Source organism: Felis catus, chromosome A1 (genome assembly GCF_018350175.1).
Source record: "Felis catus isolate Fca126 chromosome A1, F.catus_Fca126_mat1.0, whole genome shotgun sequence".
Classification (NCBI taxonomy): domain Eukaryota; kingdom Metazoa; phylum Chordata; class Mammalia; order Carnivora; family Felidae; genus Felis; species Felis catus.
In genome coordinates, this window is record NC_058368.1 from 114,707,316 (window position 1) to 114,716,779 (window position 9,464).

Here is a 9,464-nt window from a genome sequence, read left to right on the forward strand (position 1 = left end):
GGCTAAGTGGAAGTCGGCGGGCGGAAGGGAGGGGGCCGGTGCGGAAGAGGGGAAGCTCTGCGCGCGTCGCGACTTTCCATTGGTCCTCCGCGCCGCGGCCTACAATGAGTCCTCTGATTGGTCACGGCTGGGTTCGCGCTGCCTTGTGAGGTAGGTCCCGGGGCGGGGAAGCGGCGCCTTCCTTCCGGTCCCGCTAGCCGGGTGGAGGAAGCGGGCGGAAGCCGGTGATTCTCGCGAGGATTTACTCAGCTCCCGACCAGCCTTGATTGGGGGTGATTTTTAAAGGGCGAGGCGCAAGGGTCGTCGTCTTTTCAGTCCTTCCTTCGTGATTCTGGTGGGCGTCTGAAGGTCTGCGACGCGCGGCCAACCGCTTAGGCTGGGACGCATGACTTGAATTGCGTCTGAGAAGTCTGAAAGAAACGCCTTAGGCTTCGTGGCTTCATAGCTGACGAAGTGCTTCTGCCGACGTGCGTCACTGCTGCGCGGACTAGTGTTCAGGCTCCCAGCCCGGGTGTCCGGATTAGGAAACTTTCCCCGGGTCGACCGTGTCCCCGCCACCCGCAGGGGCAGGGAGCAGGTTCCAGCTCGTCTCAGTGCTAGGATGGGTTCATTTTGGACGTGGAACTTTATGGTGATGGGAGGAGAAAGCCGGGGTTGCGGGAGGTTGGAAACCTTTAAGTATTTGATTTTGGTCTGAGCTTTTGAGAAAGGAGGTGGGGAGCGTTGAAGCAAAATGGGCAACTGTATAAGTTAGAACTTTATTTTTTTTTTTAATTGAGATTTTTAGTTGACTATGTCCCTCTTCACCTCAGTGGATTTATTCATATATTTAGGCCCGAGCTGTGTGCCAGATCCAGTTTACCTGAGGATGCTGAAGTGATCCGGATAGAATAGTGCCTACCTTCGTGAAGCTTTTAGTTTCGTTGGGTTTATAACCATTTGTGATTGTACACTTTTGTATAATAATTGTATAAATAACGTAGGTACCTCAGAATGCTGTGAGAGTGTAATAAAAGCGTGTAAAAAAAGAGCCTAATGTAGGAATGAACCCCAAAGAATGAGGAGTTTGTCGGGAGGGAGCATAACACTTTCGAGTGACTGCATAAAAGCCAATGTGCTGGAGCAAGGTCAGGAATGGGGAAAGTGGCTTGAGACAGAGGGCAGATCATTTAGAGCCTTGAAAACCAGGTTTAGGAGTTTGACCTCTTTCTCTAGAGAACAGTGGGCAGCTTACAGGGTTTAGATGGGAAATGACATGAAAGTACAGTTAGGTTTTTAAGAATATGGTTCTGTTTGTATTTGAGACAGCTGAAGTGGAAGCCTAGGGATCATTTTGGCTGCTCCAGTCATTCATGTGAGAGATAATTGTGGTTTAAACTAGGGTGATGACAGTGCAGGTAAAAGTGAATGATATATGGGGGTCAGAATGGATAGGACTGGGAGATGAATTGGATGTGGAGAAAGCAAGAATGCTTCTAGAGTATGGAAACTGAGACAGGAAAGATGAGGAACAGGTTTTGGGGGATGATTGAAAATTTCCTCTTGGGCCTATTAAATTTGAGATTGCTTATGAGACTTGCAAGAGGTGATGTTACTCAGGCAGTTGAATTTGTGTCAGCTTTGAATCCTTTTTGCATGTTATCTCAACTTTGCCCACACCTTTTGAGAGTGGGAAACTGAACCAAAGAAAGGTGAAAGGGGCTTGCTCAGAATTACACAGCTAGTGTGTGGCTTCCAGAGTCCATGTTCAGTGTCCAGTGCAGTTTGTTATACAGCAATCCCATGAGCTCTGTTTCCATAGCATGAGGACACATTTTCTACAGGACAGGTCTCTCTCCCAGCAAATTTTTAGTTCCCAGGGTGTTTTTTTGTACCATTTTGTAATTGGCCGCATATGTTCACTCATTACATAATACTGTACTTCCGTGTGCCATTCACTGTGTTTAGTAATGGATCTTCTTAAATAGTCATAAACACTGCTACGGATGAGGTGTGTACCAGGTCCCAAGCTTTTCCCCACTTCATTCCTCTTGCCCCAATCTCTACTTTCTTCACTTGGTTGCCTTGATGGACCTGACTTCATTTTTATGTTTATAGTCTTGCTACAGGTCCATGTTTCATGACTTTACAGGCTTTCTAGACCACCTCACAGGCTTGCTTTTCTGTGTGATTCATCCTGAAATAAATTGGTAACCTCTCAGAATTGCTATTTGTCAGCCTTTGAATCCTTCAGACTTGTGGTTATTGAGATGTGTAACTTGTTTCTTAGAATATTCTAGTCCCAGGCAGTTTAACTATAGCTCCCAAAGCTTACTAGCTTAGTTGCTGTAAATTCACGATCTCTGCATTTAGAATTAAAAATATGTGTCTTAGAAGCAAATCCTGGCATTGATCTCTAGCAGAAAAGATTTGAGAATAGAACAGATTTGAGAATGGAATAGAATGCTATTATCTTCAGCAAAGAAGTGGCTTTAAAATTTTTTTTTAAGTTTATTTATTTATTTTGAGAGAGAGAATGAGCAGGGGAAGGGCAGAGAGAGAGGAGGACAGAGGATTCAAAGCAGGCTCCGTCCTGACAGCAGAGAGCCGATGTGAGGCTTTAATCATGAGATCATGACCTGAGCCGAAGTTGGAAGCTTAACCGACTGAGCCAGCCAGGCACCCTGAGAGGAAGCTTTTTAAATGCAGCCATGACCATCAGTGTTCAGGAAGAAACTCCTGCGATTAGAAGATACAGATTTTTTCAAAATATAAACTTTCTAGGCACAGGTTGTCCTTTTCTGAAAAATGAAGGATTTGTACTTGACCTCAGACTACTTCTCCAGATCTAATGTTAGATAATAAAGCTAAATATTGGGGTATAGATGACATTTCTAGTTAATGGGTAGAGGTAGGGGAGGGAAGGAGAGAGATGGATTGTTTTGATGTTGAAAACACCAATAGCAACTTGACAGCACAGTGGTGTTAGGTATGTAATGAGGTAGTTGGTTGCTAAGATGGAGGCCAGTGGAGCCTGACTTGTGGCTTGATTTCTCCTTAGATCTTGCCCTGAGCAGAAACCAAGAGGCTTAAGCTTAACTGATCCATCCACATGCCCCATGGAGGCCAGTTTTAAGAGTAGCCAAGGTAAAGAAAGCAGGGAAGGAATGGCTGTGGAAAGATACTAAGGGCTGTATCCTTCCTTAAGAGTTAGTAGGGTTGTTAAAGGAAAACCCTCTGTAGCTAGGTAGCTTTAGGGTTGAACCCTGAGTTTGCTCCTTACCTTGGGCAAGTCATTTAAATCTTGCAGAATATGTTTTTTATGTATAAAATGGGGATACTGCCTGTTTTGTAGGTCTATTGTTGGTTTAAATAATTAGTGCCGAGGCGCCTGGGTGGCTCAGTCGGTTAAGCGTCCGACTTCAGCTCAGGTCATGATCTCACGTTCCTTGAGTTCGAGCCCCGCGTGGGACTCCGGGCTGGTGGCTCAGAGCCTGGAGCCTGCTTCCGGTTCTGTGTCTCCCTCTCTCTCTGCCCCTCCCCCGTTCATGCTCTGTCTCTCTCTCTCTCAAAAATAAACGTTTAAAAAAAAAAAATTAGTGCAAAGTGCCTAGTACCATTTACAGTGCCCGTGTCAACAATGAATGTTGATTCTCTTTTAGTTTCTCCTAATTTGTTCTGTCCTCTTCCATTGTTTTCACTATCCATCTGTTGACCTGTTAGACTACTTCCGGCAGAAAATAAAGTTGAGAGCCTAAAGGTAGAGCATGTCCAAATTACAATTCTTAAGGGACTTTTTTTTTCTCCTGCTGGAAAGAGGGAGACAGTAAAATGGCCTGTGGGATCTTTCCCCGTTTCAGTGGCTGGTGTGTTAATAATTGTTAGAAATTTGGAACTTTGCACAGTTGGGAGTTTAAAGTATTGGATGTTTATATGGGGAAGGTTGTGTGGGTGCCAAGGTTGTGTGTGTGTGTGTGTTGGTTTAGGGCCTAGAAATTGGGCCTTGGGCTGGTCGACATCTGATAGTCATTGGATAATGCCTCCCTTTCCAGTCAGTGTGGACATGAGATCACAAGTATGTTGTTCCTTTGTAGCAAGATTTTTATATGATGTGTTTTTATTTTATTAAAATTTTTTTTTCTTTAATGTTTCTTTTTGAGAGAGAAAGAGAGAGAGACAGACAGACAGTGTGAGCAGGGGAGGGGTGGAGAGAGAGGGAGACACAATTCAAAGCAGGCCCCAGGCTGTAAGCTGTCAGGACACAACCGGACTCAGAGCTGGAACTCGGAGAGAGAGGGAGACACAATTCAAAGCAGGCCCCAGGCTGTAAGCTGTCAGGACACAACCCGACTCAGAGCTGGAACTCATGACTGTAAGATCGTGACCTGAGCGGAAGTCGGATGCCTAGCTGACTGAGCCGCCCAGGTGCCCCTGATTTGTTCTTACTTTAAATGGAAACTATTCAAGTTAATTTTTTCTTTCCTTTTTATCTTTCTTTCTTTCTTTCTTTCTTTCTTTCTTTCTTTCTTTCTTTCTTTCTTTCTCTTTCTTTCTTTTTTCTTTCTTTTTATTTCCTTCCTTCCTTCCTTCCTTCCTTCCTTCCTTCCTTCCTTCCTTCCTTCCTTCCTTCCTTCCTTCCTTCCTTCCTTCTTTCCTTCCTTCCTTAAGGAGAGAGACTCCCAAGCAGGCTTTGTGCTCTCAGCACAGAGCCTCATGCGGGGGTCGACCTCACAAACTGTTGAGATGAAGACTTGTAAACACAAAAACCGACTGAGCCACCCAGGTGCCCCCAGATTTTCTTTTTCTTAAAAAAAGGGAAAAAAACCTATTTCTATGCCTAAAAAAAACAATTAAAAATAGTTAAAAATAATCTCTGGGTTAGGCTGTCTTTGAAGTGCTTACAACTGCATGTCGGTGAACATCAGTAAAGGAATATCTACTCTGTCCTCAAGTTCTTGGATGTACTTAAGCATAATGAGTTTGAGGAATGCAGTTCTACCCATTCCATTCTTAAATGAATGAAGAAATCTTACAGTAAGTAAAAACCAGTGAAGAAAACCTAAGCCATAGTGGTGTAATATGAAACTCTTAAGATTTGTGTAAATTGATAAAAGACACAGTTGTTTAACTGTGGAGTACACTGTGTGAAAGTGGCTTGAAATGGTCAAATGCAAAGTATCATTTACTCCCCTGTGGATACAGGGGGTGCAATGTAACCTAGTGAGAGTGGGGGACTACAACTAAGGAATGACAGTTTTTTTCTATAAATGACCAAACATCTGTACATGAATTTGTAGTTTTGTTAAATTAAGCAGGCATTTACCATTATATTCTTTACCTTACAATGATTTTCAGCCTTAAGAAAAAAAAATGCACATACAGGGTGCCTGGGTGGCTCAGTTAAGTGTCCAACTTCGGCTCAGGTCATGATCTCACGGTTCATGAGTTTGAGCCCTGCATCAGGCTCTCTGCTGTCAGCACGGAGCCTGCTTCAGATCCTGTCCTCCTGTTTCTGCCCCTCTACTGCTTGCATTCTGTCTCTCAAAAATAAGCATTAAAGGGGCGCCTGGGTGGCTCAGTCAGTTAAGCGTCCGACTTCGGCTCAGGTCATGATCTCACAGTCCATGGGTTCGAGCCCTGCATCGGGCTCTGTACTGACAGCTCAGAGCCTGGAGCCTGCTTCAGGTTCTGTGTCTCCCTCTCTCTCTCTCCCTCCCTTGCTCATGCTCTGTCTCTCTCTGTCTCAAAAATAAAAACATTAAAAAAAATTTTTTTAAAGCATTAAAAAAATTCAAGAGAATTCTTTCTCATTCTATTCTAGAATTTTTATTTTTTTATTTTTTAGAATCCCTTTTCCAAAGAACACTCACTAGCTGAAGTAGGTCTTCCGGTAACATGAAAGAATAGTTAGGAAGGTGAGATTGAACAATGCTCTTGGATCATTTGGGGAAAGGTAAGTGCTTAATATTTCCAGTGGTGCCTTTTTTTTTTTTTTTTTTTTTTGACTCAATAGACACTTGTAGAATAGTGAGACAGATGACAATCTTTTAGTTCAATTCCATAAATACTTACTGGATACCAATTTTCTCACACCAGGCTATGTGCTGAACAAGTTTAGATATAGTGTAGTCCTTACATTTGCAGTCTTTTTAAGGGGGAAAAAACCCCAAAGAAATGTTAAATATATAACAGTATAAAAAGTTGCTGTTCACAGGATAGGCAGAAATGAACAAGAATAGATTTGAACACACTTTTATATGAGTAAGAAAGGAAATTAAAGACTACTGGGTCCTTTTTTTTTTTTTTCCTTGTATGAGTACTTGTAACATCCTGGTAGACTTTTCTTTATTGAGGTGTAATTGACATATTTTCATATGTACAACATAATGATTCAATATTTCTATATATTGTGAAATGATCACAGTAAGTTAACATCTGTCACCATAGTGAGTAGTTACCATTTTTTTTCTTGTGATGAGAACTTTAACATTGCTTTATGGCAACTTTCAAATATGCTATATAGCATTAACTATAGTCACCATGCTGTACATTTCATCCCCAAGACTTATTTTATAATTGGAAGCTTGTAACTTTTGACCTCTAACACTTATGTCAGCCATTCCCTCTTCTCATCCCCCCTCATTTCTCACCTCTGCCTCTAGCAACCAACAATCTGTTGTTTATATGTATGAGCTTGGGATTTTGTTTTTATGATTCCACATGTAAGTGAGATCATACAGTATTTGCTTTTCTCTTATTTGACTTAGCATAATGCCCTTGGGAACTATCCATGTTATCACAGATGGCAAGATTTCATTCTTTTTTATGGGTATATTTTATTGTATATATGTGTGTATCTTTGTGTGCATACTCGTGCATCACTTATATTTATTCATCCATCTTGACACTTAGATTGTTTCCATAGCTTAGCTATTGTTAATAATGCTGCAGTGAACACAGGGATGCACGTTTTCTTTTGAATTGTTTTCATTTTCTTTGGATAGATACCCAGAAGTGGAATTGCTAGATTGTATGGTAGTTTTGTTTTTAATTCTTTGAGGAACCTCCATACTGAAGTAGCTGCACCAACGTACATTCCTACCAACAACGTACAAAGGTTCCCATTTCTCCACATCCTTGCGAACACTTGTTTTTTTTGTCCTTTTGATAATAGCCTTTCTGACAGGTATGAGATAATATCCCATTGTTTTTGACTTGCATTTCCCTGATAATTAGTGGTGTTGAACACCTTTTCATGTACCTGTTGGCCATCTGTCATTGGAAAAATGTTCAGATTCTCTGCCCTTTTTGGATTTTTTTTTAAACTATTCAGCTGTATGAGTTTTTAATATATTTTGAATATTAATCCCTTCTCAGGTAGGTTGCCTTTTCATTTTGTTAACTTCCTTTACTATGCATAAGCTTTTTGGTTTGATGTAGTCCCACTTGTTTTGTTTTGCTTTTGTTGACTTTGTTTTTGGTGTCAAAACCAAAAATCATCACCAAGACCAATGTCAAGGAGCTTACCACTTGTATTTTCTTCTAGGTGTTTATGGTTTCCAGTCTTACATGCAAGTTTTTAATGCATTTGTGTTGATTTTTGTGTAAGGTGTAAGATAGTGGTACAGTTTGTCTTTTGCATGTGGCTGTCCAGTTTTCCCAACACCATTTATTAAAGAGACTATTCTTGACTATGAGGGTCTTGTCAAAAGAATTTAAGAGCCAATAGGAAGAGTTTCCACAGGCCAAAAATAGAACAATTTGAGCATCATTAAGAACTACAATGAATTGAAACACAGAAGTTAAAAATATTAAAACACGCACGTGCACACACACACACAAATCCATGAGCTCACACTGGGTGCCTGGGTGTCTAGGTCGATTGAGCATCTGTCTCGGTTTTGGCTCAGGTCAAGATCTCACGATTTCATGAGTTTGAGCCCTGCACTGGGCTCTGTGCTGAGCGTGCTGAACCTGCTTGGGATTCTCTCTCTTCTCCTCCCCCACTCACACTGTCTCTGTCTCTCTCAATAAATAAAAAAAAATATTAAAAATCTGTGAGCTCACAGTGACCCCTAAGAAACCTCATTGGTTTAACCTTTAATATTACAAAACCAACTCATTATAAAAGCAGTACATGAAGAATCCTTTTCTGTATGAACTGTACCTCAGGATAACTAGGTACTTATGAGGGGAAGTTTTTCTCTACAGAGGTATTCCAAGTAAAAAGTGAAGAAAAGACAAGTAGTAATGAAATTAGAGATGTAGGCAATTATCATTAGCGACTGCTAACATCACAAATGAGCCAAGTAGAATTATGTACCATCGGATGGATGTATATACCAACTGCTCTCATCAAGAAACTGAACTTGGGGGCATCTGGGTGGCTCAGTTAAGCATTCGATTCTTGATTTCAGCTCATCACAATCTCATGGTTTGTGAATTTGATCCCCATGTCGGGCTCTGCTGTAGACAGTGCAGGGCCTGTTTGGGATTCTCTCTGCCCATCCCCTTCTTATGCATGCCCAAGTGCTCACTCTCTCAACCCTTTTTTTTTTAAATTTATTTTAGAGTGAGAGAGCTGGGGAGGGGCATAGAGGGGGACAGAGTATTCAAAGTGGGCTCCACGATGATAGCAGCAAGACCATGATCTGAGCTTAAGTTGAATGTTGAACCCACAGAGCCACCCAGTTGCCCCAAATAAAGTTGTTTTTTTTTTTTTTTTAAGTAAAATCTTAAAAACAAGTGGGAAAATTTGGACATCTGTTTGCTATTAAGGAAATGCTCACTTTTAAAAGTTTGAGAGAGAATATGCAGGGGGAGGGGCATATTCAGATGTTTAACCGACTGAGGCACCCCAGGAGTTGCCCTTTTTTATGTGATCATGATATTGTTATATACTGCAAAATAATCCTTTTAGAAAACATTGAAATGTTAGAGTAAAATTCTAAGTGAAACCATCAGTGGGGAAGGCTTCATGGAGAGGGTAAATCAAGGATGTTTCAGAAATACAACGGCATAATATGCACTGGCAAATAGCAAGGTAGACAGGGACCAGGAGGGTAGGACTTGAATTTAAGCTACACCAGGAAGAAGAGGCAGTTGCCATTTAGGAAAGCTATGTTTCTTAATCCTTTTTTGGTCAGATTCCTTCAAAAAATCAGTAAATGGACTTTTTTTCCAGAAAAATTAAGTCTTGCATTTTATGTTTTATGGACCTCCTGAAATTGCTCATGTGGACTCCCCACTCCCCTATTGTTCCAAATTCCCACCCTCTGGGATAGGTGCTCTAAGAACCTAAGAGCTTGTGATTTAGATGCACATGCAGCGTGGGTCTTGAATTCAAGTCCCTGAGATTGAGCGTCCCATGCTTCAGCATTGAGCCAACCAGATGCCCTTGGGCGTTGCTTGTTTCCTGATCTCAGAGTTGAAGTTCATAATTATTGAATGTTGGTTCAACTGCAATGTTCTTTTTAGGGTCAAGA

General features: G+C 41.4%; 1 long non-coding RNA gene across 1 annotated transcript in view; it reads left to right on the plus strand.

The window, feature by feature from the left end:
- The first annotated feature begins 26 nt into the window (after positions 1-26).
- Positions 27-9,464, plus strand: part of LOC111560872 — a 90,915-nt gene continuing 81,477 nt past the window's right edge. Inside the window, exon 1 of the long non-coding RNA XR_002743052.2 lies at positions 27-150. This is a non-coding gene — a long non-coding RNA (uncharacterized LOC111560872). The remainder of the gene's footprint in view (positions 151-9,464) is intronic.